This window comes from Bactrocera latifrons, unplaced genomic scaffold (genome assembly GCF_001853355.1).
Source record: "Bactrocera latifrons isolate USDA-ARS-PBARC rearing strain unplaced genomic scaffold, ASM185335v1 scaffold_0, whole genome shotgun sequence".
Classification (NCBI taxonomy): Eukaryota; Metazoa; Arthropoda; class Insecta; order Diptera; family Tephritidae; genus Bactrocera; species Bactrocera latifrons.
In genome coordinates this window covers 1,795,364-1,818,962 of record NW_017534406.1, presented here as the reverse complement: position 1 = coordinate 1,818,962, position 23,599 = coordinate 1,795,364, and the positions used below count along the sequence as shown (strand labels likewise).

At 33.1% G+C, this 23,599-nt stretch overlaps 2 protein-coding genes across 3 annotated transcripts in view; one reads left to right on the top strand and one right to left on the bottom strand.

Annotated features, from left to right (window-relative positions):
- Positions 1-23,599, top strand: part of LOC108970615 (myosin-G heavy chain-like) — a 374,599-nt gene that overhangs the window by 224,903 nt on the left and 126,097 nt on the right. The gene's annotated exons all lie outside the window — the stretch shown is intronic.
- The window catches only part of LOC108970330 (protein folded gastrulation), a 92,657-nt gene that overhangs the window by 47,838 nt on the left and 21,220 nt on the right, over positions 1-23,599 (bottom strand). For both annotated transcript variants that reach the window (XM_018935693.1, XM_018935772.1), the window contains exon 2: positions 8,826-8,922. The gene's annotated coding sequence lies outside the window, so the exon portion shown is untranslated. The remainder of the gene's footprint in view (positions 1-8,825; positions 8,923-23,599) is intronic.

Genomic DNA, 23,599 nt, shown 5'->3' with positions numbered 1-23,599 from the left:
AAAAAAAAAAAAAAAAAAAAAAAAAAAAAAAAAAAAAAAAAAAAAAAAAAAAAAAAAAAAACACACACACACACACACACACACGCAAGCACATTAATTTATGGCTGCGTTTGTGTTTACATTTACAATTATGCTTTGCGCTGTGTTGTTGGCGGCAGCTGGTGGTGCGCATGCGCGAAACGCTGAGCTAAGCAGACGCCATGGCAAGTGGCCGGCGAACGGCGTTGTTAATTTTATTTGGCCGCCAAGTGTTGAGCCATTTTAATGGAATTAACAGGTGACACAACAGCACACGGAACTGCCGCTGACGCACACACAAGCACTTACAAATTTATACGTGTTTGTTGGTATGCGCTATACGGCATGCCGTCTGCTGTCAATGCCATATCAGTTACATTTATTTGATTGTTTAATAGCTTATTGCCATTCGGAATTCACTTTTGTCACTTTGTGCTTTGTCCACAAATATGTGCATACATATATGTATGTATGTATATTTTTGTAGTACAACGATTTATTGCACTAGTCTGTATGTATTTTTACACTTCTTTCGGTCCCAAGCGTTTTTAGACTTCCTCGCCTTTTAAGCTACCTCGTGTTTTATTTGTCGATTTCCGATTATTTAATAAGTTATGTCAGTATGTTTCTAAAGATATATCAGTTCCATTTCGTAAAATGCTTGCATACACTGACTCAAAATAGTGTTCATGAGTTATATGTTGACAATATTGCGATTTTGTAGCAGAAACGTGGATAAGTTTTCTATTACAACTTTGTTGAACAAATTTTTATATACTATATTCAGATATTGTTCAAAATATTTTTGTCTAATATAAATTTGTGGTTCAAAATCACCGCTGGCGCTTTTTTTTGTTAAATTTTCAATTGTTCATAAAATTTTTTTTGATGACTCATGCCCAGCTCTTAACCGATGTTACGGCTGCTGCTATGCCGGTCTCTTTTTCAGCGATTTTATCGCAATTTTCGACGACAGGCCTTCCGGAGCGTAGCGCATCTTCGACCACCTCTACACCAGAACGAAAACGTTGAAATCATCGTTGTGCGGTGAAAATGGAAACTGTATCAGCTCCATAAACTGCACAAATTTTATTGGCGGCTTGAGATGCATTTTTGCCTTTATCGTAGTAGTACTGTAAAATATGCCGTATTATCTCTCTATTTTGCTCCATGTTTGTGACGCTATAACTCACGAACGACTTAAAAGAAACGACAATCAATCAAACACGTGTTAGCGCGTGAAAGTAGCTTTCCAAAAAGGTGTATCATGACCCGATGCGACGAATAAAACTAGAACTACGCGCTCTCAGCGCCAACTAGCGAAAATACCGCAAGACTTTTTTTGACAACCTAATAATAATAAAATTTCCATGCAAGAAATTGAGTTCGATCGGTCAGTTTGTATGGCTGCTATAAGCTAAAATGGTCCGATCTGAACTTTTTTATCACAGATGGTACCATTATCTTAGGCATTGATTCGAGCTAAATTTTGTCAAGATATCTCGCTAAATAAGGCAGTTTTCTGTACAAGAACTCGACTTGAACCGGTCGATTTGTATGAGAACTAAATGCTATAGCTGTTCGATATTGTTGATTTCGACAAATAAGCAGCTCCTTGTTAGAAAAAGTGGATGATTAAATTTTCTGATCAATAACTTGAAAACTGAGGGTCTCAGCTCCTTATGCTTTTTATTTACATTCATACATATATGCATATACTTTACAGGGCCTCCGAGGCTTCTTTTGGGTATTACAAACTTCGTGGAAAACTTAATATACCTTGTTTAGTGCGTGAAAATCGTTGGTGGATATAATTATGCACGTAGGCATATCGTAAGGCAATTTCAACTAAATCTGGACCGTCATAAACAACCACCTAAAATATTTCATACATAGTTGAAACATAATTTCGATATACATATCTCGAAGGCTTGGCAACACCTGCAGCAAATTTTTTTTTAAGAATATCTGTAAAATATATTTCAGAGAGCACAGAAATTAAGAATACAATGAAGTCAGTGTAGCTACCATAATGACAAATTGAGATTACTAAACATAATTCAAAAGGCTCATGGCATTTTTCGTACCATAGACATTTCTTCGAAAGTTTTTACATATTTAGGCTATGCACTCCAAAAGGCTAATAGCCCGTTATAATTCTTGTAAGTTAGTATATACTATTTCTGGAGCTAATTAGTAGGTTCTTGATTCTATTCATGGCGATATCTGCTTTCTTATCTTGAAGCTTGTTATTTGGTCTACATACATATTTGTTCAAAATGCATGATCGTTCAGGGCATTGCTTTCAACTAGGATTCGTCTATAGAGGCTCGTTTGCTTTGCCGACTCGTCTGCTTTTAAGTTGCCGAAAATATTCCTGTGACCGCGAACTCAAATTATGGACAAGTGGAGTTGATTTGTCAGTGAGCTTAAAGCCTTCCTGCAGTTGTTGACAATGCAGGAATTAATGTGTGGCATCGACAAGACCAACAATGCCGCCTGGCTAACCATGCTTGTGATTGCTTTCTGTTTCCTACCATATTTACACAATGAAACTACAACAGCCATCTGAATACCTCATACTTCCGCTGGGAAGGTGCTGGCTGAGTTTGGTAAGCGGATAGAAAGAGAGATCAAGATCAAGATCATTGAAGTATAGTATACCCTCGTTTCTACACATCACTCCATATTGGGCCCGTCAATTTATATAGAAGTAATATTATTCACCCCTACTAAACCTCTTCTCCATTCGCATCTGGAGTGTAACCTCAAAGTGATTATTGAAATCTAACCTTGGAATGTTATAGTCTAATTTACTTGTATTCAGCTGATTCAGGATGACGCTATATACATAATATTTCCGTTGTTGAAGGAATATAATAAAATTTATAGCCTCGGCAATATTTGCACAGGCTACTTTTTGTATGTCATTTAATTTTCATATACTATTTTGTTTATTTGAGGTTAGCCACCAAACCTGTGTTGCATAACTTAGAATTGGTATAATGATGTACCTATACATCCACCTGTACCCATTATACTGCAAGGAACGTTATTTTCAAAGGGTTGACTAATTTTGAAATTTTAATCAGCTGCGCTTTCCAGATTTGAAAGAAGAAATTAAGAAACTTTAAAAATATGAAAACATTTTAATATAAAACCGTTTAACGGTCGTAATAGTTTACTTCATTCAACTCAGTTCAGTTGGAGACAATTTAGGTACAATTACTACTTATACAACTTTACTAACTAGTCTTCTTGCCAACATTTATACTACCCATATACCACCTATCAGTTAAGTTCTCGTTAACTTAACCAATATTTCGGCCAGTAACCGGTAAATAACCGGTTAAGTTCTGGTTAAAGAATAGGTTATTCACTGAAATAACGAGCATTTGTTAAGTTAACGAAAATTTGACTGACAGATGGCTGCAAACAAGACATTGAAAACCCCACTTTTATAAATGTAGTTAGAATTTTTCATATTTTTTATTTTTATTTTCCTTTCTTAATTTTTAATTTTTGTGAATTCTACTTTTGCTTCAGTCGTTTATGAAAGCTGAAGCAGCAATAAACAATTTTCATAAAGAATAATTTATTTTAAAAGCAACCAGTAACCAAAAAAAAGCAAAGAAATAATGAGGGATAATAAAAACGAACACCAGCAACAACAACTGTCATGAAGGCGCAAATAAAATATTAAAATCACTTGCGTAATTAATGGCCAGCAGGGTTTGGTGCTGATTGCAGCTACAATTTTTAATTTTAATTTCTTCTTTTCACAGCACAGCAAACGCTGTTTATTGGTGTTTGTTGTAATTGTAGTATGAATTTACGGCACTGGTGTCACCAACGAAGCGCTGTGCGGTGCTGTCGCGCTTTCCGCTCAACACTCGTGTACTTGCTGATTGTGTACGCTGATTAAACACAGCAGCTTTATCAAGCAACGCCAATCCGCTGCCGTCGTATTTTGCACACCAAAAAAACCCGAACAAAATTAACAACAACAAAAAGTTTATTAATACCGCGCGACCGCCCGCAACTACTGAGGATGCTTCACTTTTTAATATGAATTCATTGGCCACTCACACTCGCCGTCACAGTCGCGCTGGCGACAAGTTGCCGCACTGTGGTGCAGTTGTTACTGTTCTTGTCAGCGCAGCACTGTGAGTTGTGCGCGTCGGAAATGCGCCCGAAAACCAAATAAATAATGCGTACTCATTGGCATAAATGGCCAAATGTTCGCGCATATTTCGCGCTTTAAATATGCCAGCGCAGCGTTGCGCGTTGATAAAAAGTAAGCGCCGAGCAACAGCAATAAAACAGGTAAATTAAATTTATTGTGTAAACCTGTCGCAGCGTCGCCAAATCGAAAGTTGGTCTCATCGCGCATTACGCGCCTTTCTTTTTCGGCGCTTTGCTGATCACCGGCGATTTGTTTGGTTTTAATGTCGCTATTATACAATACAAGGTATGCTGTTGAGGTAGAAAAATTCCAGTTTTTTAAGTTCATTTTTTGTATTAATTAAATAAGTACGTTGTAGACGCAGTTTAGGTGCTCTTTTGCCAGCAATTGCGCATAAGAAATACTTAACTTATCAACCACTTTTATAGACATTTTAAAATGCGTTGAAATAAAATTTGTGAATCAGCAAATTTTAAAGGAGTTCAGATTTATTTTTATATATATTATATTTATATACATACATAAGCCCCGTATTATTTAGGAAGCCATGCTTACAGTTTATCAATTACAGCACGGCGAGAATTTTTTAAAATATTTTAATCTGCTTCCGCTTCCCAGTCCGAATTGTGATAAACTCTTCTCAAAGGGTCAGCAAATTTTTTTTATTCCCAAACTTATACGCATAGCATTCGCATAAAATAAAAGGCGATATTCACTCCAGTATACTTATCTGTTATTATTTTCATATATTATGACAAAAACGTACACGCAAATTGTAAATAAAACGCAAAATATTTAATTATACCTCTATATTTGTTTTGTGGCCTTCAAAGTGATCCCAACTAGATGTAATCACTTATGTCAACGATTTATCTAGTCCTCGAAACATCAGCTCTATCGGAACGAGTCGAGCAAGATGAGATGTCGTGCTTTCTTGCCATCTCTCTAACACCCCCTGACGATTGAGTTGAAGAGGTCGATCTTTCGACCGTCTTTGAATGTTTTGTACAGTGAAAAAAATATGTATGAGAAGTACCTTTCAGAGTTTGAAATGTGGCAAATCGTACAAGCAACTGGTATAAGTTGGTATAATCAGTAAACTGGCATAATGAAGTAGAGATAGAATAACAGCGCGTTATACCGGTTGAATAAATTGGTTGCTTAGCTTTGTTGCTTTAACATGAAAGCAAGATAGTGAGTAAAGTTCAAACTTAACAATCAGAATAGTGGCGAATCGAAAATACCGCAATTGATTGTGTGTCAACTACGAGGTGGATCGCGATCATATCAAAAATCAAGTGATTTAATTATTTATTCCACTGCCCTTTCGTTCATTTCAGTTGGTACGGACTAAGACGATTTTATTGTTCTTTTAAGTGTGCACAACTAAGACAGAGTCTGTAGATTACCTTTCCCAACCTCGCATTAATTACGAAGTCAACAAAAATTAAAGTACGTTGGTATCTCTGTGAATTTGCGTGGTTGGTTGAAGAGGGAGACATACGAACGCTAGATCAGAGGTGGTCTCATTTAGGTCGTCATTAGGTCCATTGTGATCCAATCAAAATTAAGCGTTATCCAGCAAGTCAGTAGATTTGGTAAAAAAAATTGTGATTTTTTTCCATCCAGCTGTCCAAAGTCGCTTAAGTTGAAGCGTTTTGTAATTTATATTTCAGACCATTCCGTCTCATCCGTCTGACGGCTGGGCATTCGCTTAGATAACGTTCTCCTAATTTCATAAAAGTGGGAAGTATTATTTGCTTGCTAATTACAGCAAAACCCCATTTGGTGCCTTTTACACAGCATCATGATCAGAAAGACTCGATTAAAGGAAGTTAGTAAGAAGCTACCTTCTGTATATAGTTTATTGAAGCACAATAGGACTCCTGTTTTTTTTCTCCCCCCCCCCCCCCCCCCCCCCCCCTGGATCTGTCAGTGAATATGTTGATTTCACCGTTGGAATTCTCGATCACAAAACTATTGGACCGACCATTCTTCTCTACTATGGAATGAAACTTTGTGTTTAAACTATTATATATTAAGCAAAACATATTTAAAGAAACAGATACAGCTGTTTGTGACAGCTCTTATTGCGCTCAGAGCGCTTGGTTACAAAGTTGTCACGGCAAATATTGCTCAATTCTCTGTGTGTCATCGATTTAATCCACTAACTTTGTAACCAGCTAACATTAATGCATGTCTAATATAATCAATAGTGGCTTATAAAATTAATATTCACTGGCTAATGTAAATAAAGCCGTTATATTTTTTATTAAAGTCAATTTTTTAGCATAAGAATAAAATAGAAAAAAATTTAATGCCGCACTAATTAAATTCTGAGTTATTAAAAATGTTTATTATCTTTTTTTTCCTATCATTTCAGGTGAGTTGGAAAACAAACTTTACGTTCAAACCTATCAAAGCCATGAAAATTATTTACCAATAAATATGCGTAAGTCGGATTAAGCTGTTTTTATGCGCATTTTTTAGATGCAAAACAGAAGCATGTGTCAATAAACATTAGCAAATGATAAAATTACAAGCGAAGCGCTTTAATATTTCACAGTTAATGCACGTTTTTATATTTTTATACCCTGAAAAGAGTGTATTAAGTTAGTCACGAAATTTGTGAGAAACGATCAATTAACGAGTTGATATTTTGGATAAGCTTTTTTATTACCAAGTAACTCTATATTTGTTGAAATTGGCGATAAAAGTTCACTATAGCGTATAGCTGTAGTTCAAACTCAAGTCCTTGTTTGGAAAACTTTTTTATTTGAAAAGAGTTCTTTACGAAATTTGGTATAGGTTGTTATCTAGAACAACAGTACATTCTACAATGTTTAGATCGGAACACTACATCGTATAGCTGTCATACAAACTGACCGATGAAGCTTAAGTCCTTGTTTGGAAAACTCTTTTATTTGATGAGAGTTCTTCACGAAATTTGGTATAGGTTGTTATCTAGAACAACAGTACATTCTCCGAAGAAAATGTTCAGATCGGACCACTACATCGTATAGCTGTCATACAAATTGACCGATGAAGCTCAAGTCCATGTATGGAAAACTTTTTTATTTGCTCAGAGTTTTTCACGAAATTTGGTATAGGTTGTTATCTAGAAGAACAGTATATTCTTCGAAGAAAATGTTCAGATCGGACCACTACATCGTATAGCTGTCATACAAACTGACCGATGAAGCTCAAGTCCTTGTTTGGAAAACTCTTTTATTTGATGAGAGTTTTTCACAAAATTTGGTATAGGTTGTTATCTAGAACAACAGTACATTCTCCGAAGAAAATGTTCAGATCGGACCACTACATCGTATAGCTGTCATACAAACTGACCGATGAAGCTCAAGTCCATGTATGGAAAACTTTTTTATTTGAAAAGAGTTCTTTGCAAAATTTGGCACAAATGTTGTCAGCGCTATATTCCTAGAAAATTTTGTTCAGATCGGCCTACTATAGCATAAAGCTGCCCTACAAACTGACCAATCAAAATGGAGTTAAAGATATTTTTTACCCTTTCGTGTTATAGGCATGCAACTGTGCGGGGTATTATAGCTTCAGTGCTGCCAGATTTAACGTTTTTCCTCATTTTTCCTTGGGTTACACATTATTTTTATAATAAAAAATAAAATATGCTTATTTATAGATATTTTTTAATTCAATTTTTTTACGTTGAATATTAAATTTTTATGCCGCTTAGCACCATTGAAACTAGCAATACTTTTTTGTTGTAGCTGTATTAAATTGTCAACAGAAATGTTCACAACAACAACAGCAGCAATGACAATAGTGTGAACATTTGGTTTTGCCCATTGAAACACAAGCGTTTTTGGAAAAACTGCGAAGCGTTGCCAGAACCATGCAAAATCGCTTGAAAAAATATAGGCACATGTATACATACATAAATATGTATAATAAATAGATAAAAAAAATGTCTTACATGCATGCGTCTATTTTTTCACGATCTCACTTAAACTTTTGACAATGTCACAAACGTCAGTGGTAAAAAATTTATTACGCTCATGGACAGAAAAAAAAATATAGTGCGACTAAATATGTGCATATATAAATATTGCAGGAAGACAAAAAAAAAATTATATAAATACATATATATATATATATCATATATGCCGTCATGGCTTGTTAGTAGCCAGTTTAAATTAAATAAATTAAAGCAATGCGTCACAACAGCAGCAAAAAAACAAAAAACTTAAACCAAAAAATGCAAAAAAAACATAACATGACATGGCATAGTGCGCCATAGCATAGCATATCACCAAATAAATAATTAAATGCGCGTAAACGATCGCTGAATTATTCATACCAATAAATTTGCGCTGACAATGAGCCAGTGAGCTGCTGCCCGTATGCGCGTGAAAGAGATAAACGCGCCGCTGGGAAATATACAATTTTGTTGAAATAGCGATTTTTAATGAGCTATTTTGCCAATATCAAGTGCAAATGTCTATAAACAAGCCAATTGACAGGCTGACTGTATTATAAACTATTGACTGCACACACAGACCATTATGGCATATAGGCGCACCTACACACATGCACAGAGTTATCACTTGAATGTACCGCTAGTTAAATATACACATGTACATACCTGTAGGTTTAATCAGCTGCCAATTAAAGCTAATAAATGTTGTTGTTGTTTGTGCGGACTTTAACAGCTGCCAGCGTTTGCTTTAATAAGTTGTATGCTGTAAGAAGAGCAACAAAAAAAGAAATATTTTAATTAATTAAAAGTTACAAAACTTAATTATGTATGTGTGCATTTCGTGCTACTCACTAAGTAAATAATGATTCTATAAATTTAAACTCATTTTAGCCGATTTGTCGTGTGCAAATAGCAAATAGCGACTAATGAAAGTTTGAATTATAAATTCGAGTGTTGTAAAAATTTAGTTGTTTTTCCAACTAATTAATTTTTGTTTATCTAATTTATTTTTACTTTAACTCATTTGTTTGTTTAAATCATTGCCATATGCCAACATTAATTATAACTATTTGACATTATCATATATGTATGTAAATTTTTTTTTTATTTTTTTTTTTTTTTGTCAAAATGTGTCATAATAATTTCTAAATAAATAAAACAAATATTTTCTGCATCGAAGTTTATGGTTAAACATTACTATGCGTGAACACTTAGAAAGCTAAAAACAATACACAAAAATTATTCGAAAAGAATACAGAATAATTTTTCAAAATAATAAATTTTTGAAATCAATAAATGACAAGTTTTAAGCAATGTATCGCGTTTTCTATTTGAAATGATATGATTTTTCAGTAGCTTGTCGTCCATTTCTAATTTGTCATGATCTGCAAATTTTCTTTCGTTGTAAAGATTCCTTAAAACAAACGACAAAAAAAGACGAAAAAAAGGTTAGGATAACCGAGCTTGAGAAATGTTTCGACTATTCAATTAGTAGGGACTATTTAAAGACGCCAACATTAATGTATTATAGACGAATGAATAAGATTTATTTCAAAAAAATTCAAATGCCCATTATTATTTGAACACATCTCGTATATTATATACTTATATGTATGTAGATAAGTTACTGAAATTTAGTTAAATTAATGTCTGGGGAAACTCGTTAAAGTATGCTTTTGAGCTCAACATTACATCGGGTACAATTCGATTTGGCGAACTCTGTTTACTGAGATGCCCTAGCTTATTATTTTTACAAATACACAGTACTGAGTACTGAGATTCTTAAATTTAATAGTTTATTTTAAAAATGCATCATAATGAAATGTAAGATATGCTAATTGTGAATTAGTACTTAATTGTCATTAAATTAGTGCAAAAGTCCTTATAAGGATATTTCAAACCTAGTTTCATTGGAATGTGAAATAGCAAAAACAAGAATTAAAATACCAATTTAATTTGCTTGAGATTCGATTAATAACTAACAGTAATATATATTTTTATACTATGAACAGTATTTCCCCTTAGTTTAGTTAACTATGTGACTTTAAATAATAAGAAATTTCTCATTTTTTTCTGTGGAATTACACATCATTCTAACTCCATTTTATTTACGGGCTGTGACCCATATTCAAATCAGATTTAGTTTTACCTGAATATTGAATTGTAGTTTTGAAAAACTTAAAAATCTTTCCTTATCAGCTGCCAAAGAATACAAAAATTCATAAAAGTGGCTCAATTTCAAAGCATTCTCATCTAATTTACAAATTAGCTGTCACATTTTTAAACTTAATTGTCTCAATTTATTACTTAACCACCGCAATTCACAAATTACTTGACAAATTTCGAATTAATTATTTTATTTTTCAACTTAATTGTCTCAATTTACAAGTTAATGACCTCAGTTTACAAATTAGTTGACTTCAAATTGAGGTTTCGAAAATCTAAAAAAGAAACTTTCTTTAGCAGCTCTCGAGGATTAAAAAAATTTAAACGTGTCGACGACCCAATTAAAGCATAGTCATCTAATTTACAAATTAATTGTCTCCTTTTCAACTTAATTTCCTCAATTTACAACTTAATTACCGCTTAAAATTTACACTTTTATTTAATCTATTTACAGCTCAATTTCCATAACTTACAACTTAATTATCTAATTTTTCACATTAATTACCTTAAGTTACAACTTAATTGTCTTATTTACAACTCAATATACTCAAATTGTAATTTAATCGCTTCAAATTATTATTTAGCATACTCAATTTACGATTTAATTACTTCAGCTAATTGAACATAGTGTTCTTATTTAATTAATGGTATTAAAAACACGTAAACCCGTTGAGAATTCAGTTCACATTTTACGACTAACCAATCTCCAATTTGCATTGCATGACAATCTCCGCACAGCATAAAGCTTTACTCTTGTTTTTCAGCTCAACTTTTAATTTCTCACTTTAAATCCACCTGTCAGTTACATTTTACCCGAAAACCGGTTAGCCGCCTCATACCAGTTATTTTGGCCAGCTGATGTGGGTTCACCACACAGAATTATGTAGGCGCCACCGCACTTTATGTGATACCGCCCACAAAAGAATAACCAAAACACCACTCTAATTTGTTGAAATTGACAGTTTAATTCAACGCATCAGTGCGTCTTTGCGACTTTCTTTTTAACTTTTCTATTTTCGTTGGCCTTTTTTCTGCTTCGATTTTACTTTTAGTTAGTTTAGCTTTAAAAAAATTCATTTTATTTATTCAGCTATTGGAACAAATAAATGGTCATTGATTTACAAAAACAAAAAAGTGAGCTATGTGTGTGTGTGTAAAGTCAGAAGTCCAGCGGTGCCCTCTATCAATGGCAAACAATGGAAATTGACAGTTTCGGTGACATTTAATTCGAAATAAATTTGTGTCAATTTCTTTTGTGGAAGGTTATAAGGAAAGGCACGTTTGTATGTACATATGTATGTATGGAGAGCGCTTTGTTTTACTAGTGAAGTTCTGAAAAAAGTTTTGATTGTGTGGTTATGTAAGGTTGAGGTTATGTTAACTTTGTCCGGTCCAGTTTATTAACATCGCATGAGTGGTTGGCATAACACCACGATTAGGAGAAAGCTAATTCCGGAATTTTATCTTGTCTTAACGAGCAATAAATCATCACTGTGCGATTAGAATAAGATTTCTAAAGAGTTTTTAGATTACAAAATTATATACATACGTATGTGGGTCAATATAGGTCATGATTGAAAACAAGAAGAATGTACTTAAGAATCAGCAGTTAGTTTTTTCGTTTTCAATTAACCCTTGCATGATAAGTATTAAAAGATAACCTATAAACATTTCAAAACTAAAGGTATTACTCTGAGTTTTTGAAAGAGAGGAGTTACTTTTTTCAATTAATCAGGAATATATATACTTGTGTATATATATATGTATATTTATACCGAGTATCGGAAGTTGTCCTTCTCGATGTCCCTAATTATGCCTCAATTTCTAAAAATGGCAACAAATGTCAAAGAACTGTCAAAAAGACTCATGGCTATGCAATTTGTATGAAGCATTGCTCAACACTGATGCCAAAGATTTTTTTTTTGTTTTTGTTTTTTCAGTTTTATCAGCACGTTATGCTTGCTTGGAGTTGGGTGCGGAAGCTGAAGTGAGATGTTGTGATACAATCATCAATAAAGACTTTATTAAAATATATGTTGTTAATTTCATTTTTCCATCACTGAGAGGTGACTGAGCACAGTTTAACATCGTCTCATAATAGCTATTGACGTATATATATTACCAAGCTGCAGTTGGCCAACGACTCCACGACAATTTCCACGACAGCACGAACGGCAGCCTTCCTCAAAATTATTTTCGGAATATTTTTTCCTCGAATTTCACTGAATCTTACTAAGTTTTTGAAGTGACTCTGTACTCTACTTAATCCTAAATAATAGCTCTGAAAAGAGCAAACAGTCGTTGGTGGAACATCGTATAGCTTATTGTAAGGTTCTTCATAAATGATGGGCATGAAATATTTGATGTTGAAAATCATCTTCAAAATTACTGTACATCACAATTTCAGTCCAGTCCAAAGCTTACACTTTCTCTCTAACACTTATCTTCGGCAGTGCAAAATGACAGGTTCCGGATGAGGAAAAAAAAACTTGTAAAGCAGCTTTTGTGCTATATCTATATATGTGGTATTTTGTATGTACGAATAATACATGATTTGCTAATAATTGATAGGTTACTTATTTGGTATAGCAGTATAGTTCAGTTACCGGTTAAGTTACTGGTTAGTTACACCCGAAATCGCTATTGATATTTAACTTTCTACAGTTGTCAGTTGTCTAAGGTCAAATTGATAAATCTAATCGTAACTCTTTTCTACAATAAATCTTTCAATATATTGAAGATTCGGTAGTCTTAACTTCCTGGGTACAATTACTCACTTTGAAATCGTGACTTTAGCGCTCAGTTGAATAATCACTAAATTAATCAGAATTTGTTTTCAACGCCTTTCACATTCCTGGCACTAGTAAATACATACTATGTACATACATACATATGTATAATTTATACACACGTACTATATTACATGCCTGTATGCGTGTTCAAAGATTACTTCCACGAAATATTAAGTGCTTGTACTTACACATTTAGGTGTACATAAGTAGTATATTTTCATGCGCTAATTTTGATTACTTTTTTCGCATTTTAATTACAATGCCCTCCGCGCTCAATTCGCCATTTGTCAGCTCGAACACAAGTGGCGTAGGAGAGTGTGCACTAACTCAAACGTAACTGAAGTGCACATGTACTCAATGCGCATGGAGCTTGCGAGGGTGTGCGTGCGTAGCGTCTTATCAGCTGACAAATTCATTACTTTCAGCTGCCAAAGGGGCTACTGCGACTGCTGGTGATGCTGAGAAGATTGAATTTGTTGCTGCTGTTGTTGCCGCGGCTTATCAGTGTAACAGCGCGAAAGCAGACAACAGACAACAGCCAGCATTACAGGGCCAAAGGCGGTAAACACAGACACAAAAAGTGTGTAAATATACAAAAACATTTGTATGTGTGTGTTTATTTGCATAAATATATATTTTATGGGTATATAAATAGTAAATAAATATACCTATGTTTGTATGTATATAATGAGCTATTGTAAAGCAGTACTTCAGAGCAAAGCAAAAACAAATGAATTTATATTTTCATTTACACATACATATTTGTATATTATATATGTATGTACATATATCATTATATTGTATACATATATGGTATAGCATGTATAATGTATGTATGTATGTTTTTATGTACATAAACCTATATTCAAGCTCATTGACGCGCTTGCCACGCTGATAATGCGATTGTATCTACGTGCAACAAGTAACAATGTGTGCATGCACAACAACAAAGCAATTGTCTATGCAAATTCAAATGTGCAAACGCAGTGGCAATGACCCTGTAGGGAAAATTTTGTGAAAATAAAGCTTTGTAAATTTTGTTTGTATCCTCAACAAGCTATATTAAGTTTGCCACGAAGTTGGCAACACCCAGAGGGAAATGTCTGTGATACATACATATTATATATACATTTTTTATATATAAATGATCAGGAGTGTGCTAAGTTATTCAGCATTGCCTCTAAGTTTTTTAGTTATCGTTCCAAAATTTTGCTCACATTGTTTTCTTCTCAAGAAGTTGCTTATTCGTCGGAATTGCCGATATTGGGTCGCTATCGCATATAGCTGTCATACAAACTAATCGTTCGTTTCTTATTTAAAGCGATATCTTCTCGAAATTTGATGTGGATTATCAACTAAGACAGTGCTATAATTAAAAAAAAAAAATTGTTCAGGTTGAATCACGAAAGCATATAGCTGCCTTACAAACTGACCTCTCAAAGTTAAGTGTTTTCTATGGATAACTGTTTTATTTGTAAAGTTATCTTTAAGAAATTTGACATGAATAATTTTCTAAAACAACGCTAGAGTCTCCACAGAACTGGTTCAGATCGGACTACTATCTCATATAGTTGCCATACAAACTGATCGAACCGATCGTGTTCTTGTATCAAAATATTTTTTAAATGAGAATACATACTTATTCTGGAAATTTGGCATAGATCTTAATAAAAGATAGCGTTATGATTTTTGAACCATTTGTTGCGATCAGCTCGCTATAGCATATAGATAGCCATACAAACTGATGGACCAAAATCTAGTTTTTGTATAGAAAACTTTTTTATTTGTCCAGATATCTTCACATAATTTCGCAAAAACTTTATATGGATCAGTTTCCTAACAATAAAATGTAGAATTTTCCTACTGGGTTTGTACGACCGCTCATTCTTTCAACAAATATTGAGTTATCAAAGTAAAAAAGAGTATTGTATCCCCTGCAAATAAGTACACCTCCCACATTATACGTTTGAAAAGTACAATGAATGCCTGATTGCCGCGATAATCGTGATAAAATATGCTTGCAACATGCCACACAACACACATAACGCATTTCCTTTCATTTCTTAGTATGCTTTGCACGTGTGCAAACGTTTTGAAATTGTCAACATAATAGCGTTTGATAATATATTTACCTTTACTTCCGATTTGGACTTGAAGGTTTTGGTACTTGTTTAGACACCTACAACAACGCACCAAAAACCGCGCATTTGCATGCAACGCAGCAGGCAGGAAGTGTTTGCAGCAACTTTACCCAATTCGTACAAGTGCATAATACTTCACTTTTTCGACAAAGACAAAAAAAAAAAAAAATAAATAAATGCTATTTTATCGCACATGTGCATCTTTTTGCGTATAAACAAACAAAGCGTTGAGTGGGAGACGACGAGCGTGTAGTAGCGTTGTTGCAGTGTAAACAGCTGCGCATTAGCGCTCATTATCGCCTGCGTGGGTGATTAGTAGATCTCTGTGAGTTCACTTGTTTGTCTGTGCGGCTGAGTGCCTTAAGTGGTCTTGTGTGTCGGCTATGAACAAGCGAATGCATAACAGTTATCTTCTCATAGTTATAGATTTAATGATGATACAGACAGAAATATAGACAAGCATACAAGCATACATGCAAATGTACATACACATGTATTTGTATATACATATAAAGGTATGCACAATCATTAGTGTGGGCGCCGCCACCGCAGCTGGTTTTTTGTTGCTGTCAAACATCTGCTAATATCGCATCTGCATCTGCAGATTAGCATCTATCAGTAAGCGCAATCTTTTCCAATCATATGTGTAAACAATAATCAATTATAGGATGCTCTTCTGACTATTTAAGTGCACAAAAAATTGAAAATTGTCTGTGGTTTTGAAAAAATTTGCATTGAACTTGTTAAACTTGAAAATGATAGCTTTTGATTTGCTTTCAAGTAATTTACCATAGATACAATTTATATATTCATATGAGTTCAGCGAAAAAATTATTAATTTTAGTTACTAGCAGATAAGCGGTAATTAATTACGGTGAGAAATAAGAATTTGAAAATCGAATTATATCGATATTAATCCAAATGTTCCATTACTAATCTTTTTACTTTGATGTGGTTTGAAAACCATAAAAATTGATTAATCTAAATGTATCGATAATAAAAAAAGTTATCGATAACTAATGTTGTTTACTTTCGAATTGGTTCGATAACCATATCAAATAATTTTTCTTCAATATTTGCAAATTATTAAGCCAAAATGTATCGATAATCGATAGTACAAATGTTCGACTACTAATTGCTTTTTGATTTGGTTTGGAAACCATATAAAAAGATTTGGCTACAATATTTAAAGAGTATTAGTGGCAATGTATCGATAATAAACAAATTATCGATAACTAGTATTTTTTCGCTTTTGATTAATATTAATAAATTGCTTCATCGAAATATATCGATAATCGACAATCCAAATGTTTAATCACTAATAATTTTTACTCTTGATTATTTTGGAAACCATATAAAATGATTTGCTACAATATTTAAAATATTTTTATTCGAAATGTATCGATAATAAACCAAATTATCGATTTCTATTATTTTTACTTGTCGTCTGTTTTTATCTTAAATTTTTTTTAAATTTCTTTTAAATAAAATAAAATTTTTAAATTTTTTTGATAGACTTTATTAAGCATAATTTATAAATTAACCTCTTAGCACCAACCAGAGGACACAATAGATCTTAGGTACTAGTGCAATCCTCTTTTATATATAGTATGTCATCTTAGCACTCACCGGTTAAGCGAGAGTTCAAGTTTTGAATGAATCACTATCAACCTCATATAGCCGTCACACGATGATTAATTTTGTTATCATAAATTGGCTGGGAAAGCTTTTCCAAACTAAGAAAACTTTCAAGAACAGCATAAAACCACTAATGTGTGTCAGCTAGGCCTTCAACGACAATGCGAAAACACTGAAATTCTATTTCTGGATTTTTAAAATTTTACTTTCAGATGCGAATTTTTTCCAAAACGATAATAATAAATATGTAAATCGTTACTTAAAGTGCAAAACAACGTATCATTGAAAAACTCGAAATTGAGTTTTTTATTGCTTAGGATTCACTACATCATATTACAGATACTTATGTATATATGTATCATGAACTTTTAAACTTCCGCTAAACAATATATCCAATATACAACCATTTTATAACCAAAACACACATTTATTATGTTTTTTTAATGAGCGATTTTTACTTTATCGTTCTTCCTTCACTTGTGAAGTTATGAAAAGTGTTGTTACGTTATTTTGCATTTTCGGTAATGGTATGTGATATGAAAAGTGAAACTGTTTTGCGTAAAAATAATAAATAAGTGCCAAAAAAGTTTAGTAAAATAACAACAAATTAAAATCAAGATATTTTTGGCGAAATGTATCAGCGAGTCACAAATACCAGAAGCCCGCAGATTTGGCAGCAATCGCACCTGCTTTTGTTTCACTGTGTCTATCGCTGAGTTCACTGATACCTCACTCGCATTTGTTTGCTCTTTTATCGCTGTTCTTTGATGATTCGCGCCATGCAGTAATACAATTTTTCTATACATTTGTTTTTATTTTTTTATACATTTTTTTTTTTATTTTAATAGTCACATATTTGGTTTTTGCCTACGCATTCGCATTCAATGACCGAATTATTTATGCACGAGTTCAAAGGAAAACGAGTATAAAAAGTGCTTTGTATTTTATATGAAACATGGGCAGCTAGGTATTTTCTTTTTCGTTTTTTGTATCGATACACTTAAGAAAATATATCTTTTTATATACATATAGAAAGTCAGAAGATGTTTCGAAGCGCTTATAGTTTATATAAACAAAATTGAACTGTTTTAGCTGAGTTCGATTTGTCACGTTTTTGCTCGCTTACTACAGTTATGCTCTCTAGTTAAAAACATGAGCATGTTGCAACCGCTAAGCCATCCAGACAGCTTTAGAATATATACATTGTTCATCTGATTTATACCAATTGCTTGTTCGATTAGCCACTCTGCAATTTTGGCAAATTAAAAGTAAAGTTGGACTTTTGGGAATAAAATGACATTATCCTTATCTATGTATGCCCTTTGATCTGATTTATACTAGTAGCTTGTTCGATTCGTTACTCTGCAAGTTTGGCGAATTAAAGTTAGCATATATTGTAATAATTGTATCTACTAGTTATTTAAGATAAATATGCTTTTTCGCAGCATAAGACATTATTCCGCCACAACTCCCTAAACCATTAAGTCACAATCAAATTTAAGTCAAATTTAGGTTAATACTGGTTAATTTGAAATAACTAAATTAATTTTTATATCTATTTATAAACTGAGAGTTTACAAACCCGCTTTAATACGCAGCATGCTCCCAAAACTTTATAAAACAACATAAAACCTGAACTGGTTATACGACTACCCACAACTACACGTGTTACTTTTTGTCTACGAATGTCTGCTACCATAATGCTATAAAATGATAAGGCAACATGTCAAATGAGTCGACAAAAAGCAATTCGTTGCATAGAAAAAGATGAAGATTAGATGTGCTTAATGTGACATGGGCAGCGGGTCCAAAGTCTGCGAACTGCTGCTGGTTTTTCTCAGAAGTCTGCGCTGAGCACTGAGTAGGCTACACGGCAAATAGAAGAGGGCAAGCCGCATAGCAGACATAGTATAACTCATGTTCATAGCAGATATAGACTACATAGCATAAATAGCATACAGACATGGCTTACAGACAAGGCATACTTGAAAGAAGTGTTCCAGAAAACATGCTTGTCTAAACAAATTCTAATCTATTAAAAGCTCAAACATTTTTTTTTATAATTTACCATAATACCACATAGTAAACGCTTACGCTTCAAATTAAGCTACATACATACATTTATGTTTCTATGTCGAATGTACATAGATATGTACGTGCAATGACCTGTCAGCCAAAAGCGTTCGGTTATAAATAACTGTGAGCATTCCTCGGCGGCAATTAAGACAATTAAAGCAAGACGCGTCTGTGAATAATGAATTATCACAAAACAATATGCAGCAATTTACTAAACTTCTAAGCCACTAAGCAATGGCTGCTAATTAAAATCGAAAAGCATTTATTTAATTTAGTTAAAAAGCTAACTTCAGACAGCCGTCAGCAGCTCGGATCTATCAAAAGTTGATTATGTCAGCCATTTTATAGTTGTATAGTTATATAGCTATTAAAAAACCATGAATTATGTAAAAAAAAAATTATTTATGTGCATAAAAATAAAAAACGGGAAACTCGAAACTTTTTTGTTCGTGTTAAATACTAAACGTCTCTATAATAATTACGAGTTTCATCAGCACGCGGCCATCATTTGATGCCGCCAGCGCTAGCAACATTAACTTAGCAGTCATAAATATTTAGTTGCTACAAAATTTTGCATAAATTTACTAAATTGTCAGAGAGTTGTGATTAGTTTTTATTTGCGGTGCTGAGGCTATACAAAAACAATGAATACAATATAATAGCATTTTAAGGCATGTAAGTTGGTTACAGACCAGTTAGCAGATAGGTTATATAAACAGTTGTATGGCCAATAAAACTTTAAAGCTTCCAATAGTAGCGCTTCCATGCTTAGATACTAGAGTAATCAACTCTTGGATTGCACAAAAAGGAAACTACAACTTACTACCCCAAACCTTGCTAACAAAGTTCTTAAGCTGGTTTAGAGGATTCACAAAAAATATCTAATAAATACTATGAACTAAATTATAGCAGAAAGGAAAAAGGAAAGTAAACTCTAACTTACAACCTACAAAACAGCTAACAAAGTTTACAGAAAATCTATAACGAATACCAAACAGTTATAAAGTACTAAAAAATGTAAAAATAGTGCCAGCTTATTAAATGAGTAATTTTGGAAACTTCAGAATGGCGCTATAATGTGTAAAAGAACCATATACAAAAACAAAAACACGCTGCAATTAAGTTTTACCGAAACTGAGGAAAGTTACCTTAAAAGCTATTAAAAACTTTCAAAAAAGCTCGTAAAAACAACTTTTTAAAATGCTTAATAAAGCTAAATGAAGCTTAAAAGCTCCGCCGATTTAAAAGTTATGCTCAAAAACTAAAGAGTTTCAAGACAGCTTCAAAGCTTCTATCAACTTTCAATAAAGCTTTAAATCTTAAAAGCTAAGCTGATTAAAAAGTGAAGTTCAAAAACTCAAAACTATCTATTCCTTTGAAATATTTGGCAGTTACTTAAGCTTAACAAAGCTGCATTTCAACTTTCATAGCCAGGGATAACATTACTAAGTAAATAAAAATTACAAATTCAAAGCTTACTAAAAAAGTTCTAAAACTGGTTTGCAGACTTCAAGGAAAGCTGCAAGGATCGAAAAACGATTTCCGAAGTGCCAATTTCTTAAATTATTAATAACAGTAACCACAGAATGCCACTATAAATCGATAAAGTAAGATTTTCAAAAAACAGCAAACGCTGAAACTAAATTTCATCGAAACTGAAGAAAACTGAATTAGCTTAATAAACTGTTAGTAAAATCCAATGAAGCTTTAAAGCTTTTAACAACGTTCAATTAAGCTTAAAAGCTCAGAAGATTAAAAATTGTTGGTCAAAAAGGCATAACTACGTACTCGCTTGAAATATTTGGGACTTCTTAAAACTTAAAAGCTCAGCAAAGCTGTATTTCCTTTTTAATAGTTATGTATCTTTTGGCATCTTACGAAGAAAGTACAGATTACAAGTTAAAAACTCACTAACAAAGTTCTAAGGCTGGTTTACAGACTTGGCTGAAAATGTACAATAAATACTAAATAAAAGCACCAAGGAACTATTTTTCCAGGAAATGATTCCTGAAAGCTATTACAGTTATAATATCTTGGAAATTCAGAATACCACCATAAATCGATATAATAATCATATCCCGAAACTCTTTCTAGCAAAGTTGAATAAAGCTTAAAACCCTCGACGATGTAAAATTGATGTTCAGTAATTCATAACAATGTTTTTTGTGACATTTTTGGGAGTTATTAAACTTAAAAGCTGAACAAAGTTGGTTTTTTTTTTAACTTAAAAGCTCAACAAGTTACCACATCAATAAGTTGGAAAAGCAGGCAGGTTAAGTAATGGTAATAAAAGTAAGAAACAAATATATAAATCAAAACAGCTGTTTTAGTAATTTCCGTTAATCATAAAATAAAAAGCTTTAAAGCCGAGTTTTTGAAAAATGTGCACCTAAAAAATAGTGTATTTTCTTATGCTCACAGAAATTTTCGTATAAACAATTTCGGTATATGTAATTATGAGCAAATTAATTACTGAAAGCGTCGTTTTGGCAAGAGAATTTCTAGAGAAAGCTTGTCATTGAATTGATTTTAGTAGACATTCGGAATACATTTACATATATCAATAATCAAGGTGCAACCTCTGTTGAAGAACCTAAACAAACAAAAAAATTTAAACTTCAGCTTTTCAAGCAATTAAACTTTCACCACAAACTTCTTATACAAGAAATCAATGTTTAATGAAATTCTATATTTTGTGAGCTTTACAGCTTCTAATCAGGATTTATGGTGTATTTGAAGAATTTCAATGACGAGATATAATGCCATAAGGTCTCAAGGCCTCTTCATCCAATTTTGCACAAAAAAAAAGTGCAACAAAATCGCAAAAATTAACAAGTAAAAAAGCAACAATAAAACACATACAAACGTCTCAAAAGAAAAAAACCAAAAATTACCAAAACCACAACGACTTAGCAGCCAACAATAAATTCTTGTCACTTTTAATGTATTCTACGGGCTCATAAATTGCAGCTTTGGCGTCAGCTGTTAGCGGCAACAACCACGGATATATGTACATATGTCTATATGGACATATGTTTTTAATTTACCTATATGTATGTATGTATATGGTATTTGAGCTGCACTTGCTATCATCACACTGGTGCGCCGACATTTCTTATAGCTTGATTATCGAAGAAAACGGTTTACACAGAAAAAGCTCGCCAAAGTGACGGGCTTTGGTGGCGATAAATAATACATATTTTAGTAAAAAAAAAATAGTAATAAACTTAAATCCAGTTTTTAATTTACATATTCATATACTTAAGTGTGTGTGTGTGTGCTTGTACGTCAGCAGAAAAATGCGGTTTCTGCCGAACGCGACGCTCATGCACAAACAACGAAGCAGAAAAAATCGTACGCAAATACATATTAACAATAATTACGAGCTTACAAAAAAAAAACATATAATATTTGTGTACATATGTATATGTGTAGATAATTAAATAATTAGCGGTTTTATAAAAATCAAATAAAATCCGAAATCATAAATACAAAGCGGCTCGGCACTTCAAGCGCTTAATTATAAGCGCGAATACGGCAAGGCGACCGACCCTACGCATCTCAATATCACGGCGTTGAAACGGCGTAACAGATAATAGATACATAGAATACATATGTATGTACGTGTGTTTGTATGTGCAGGTAAATATACACCACAGTTAGTTAGCCATATATGGTGCGCAGTCATCAATATGCATGAGGAGAAAGAGCTTGGCCTGATGAACGACTTTAAGCCCCCAAGCTTAAAATACTGCTGCATAGCTAACAACTACAACAACAAATTATTTAACAATAAGAAACACCATAATAGCAAGAAACTTAATATCAAAAACAAGCACAAACACAAACACAACAAAAACATTTATAAAAACTACAACAAACACAATAAAAACAAGAAAACATTTATAATAACACCAACAGATAGAATGAAAACAATAAGCACAACAGCAACAACAACAAAACTGTAAAAAATTCGAAAAGACCTTGCTTACTGTATTACTTCCCGAAGCACCACAAAAATGCTCGATTTTAAATTGCCGAAAATCACTACTAAACTAAATCTCTTATGTAATACACAAAGCCAACGTTTGAATGGGGAAAAACCATTAATAACCATGTGCATTGAAAAATGAAGCAGCACCAGCTTATTTAATGCTTTTTTTGTTTTAAATCCATAACGAGCAAATTATAATTAATTACTATAATCGGTTTTAAATTCGGGCGCTTCGCCGTAAATATCAAATTACCTCCTCGCACACACCACTTGAACAACAATTAAAATTGCCGAAATTATTAATATAAATTTTTTACGTTTTTCACGTTTTCCTGGTTCAATAAAGGCCAGACAAAAAGCAAGCATAAGCTTAACTTTGCTTGCGCCGGCCCTATAATACCCTTCACAATTAAGAAATGTTTCCATACAAGTACTCGATTTTGAGCGATCAGTTTGCATGGCAGCTATATGCTATAGTTATGCGAACTGCATGATTTTTTAATATATCACAGCGTTGGCCGGGAAAATAGGTCATGTCAAATTTCGTGTAGATATCTCGACAAATGAAACACTTTTCCATACAAGAACCTGATTTTGATCAACAATTGTGTAGGGCAGCTATATGCTATAGTC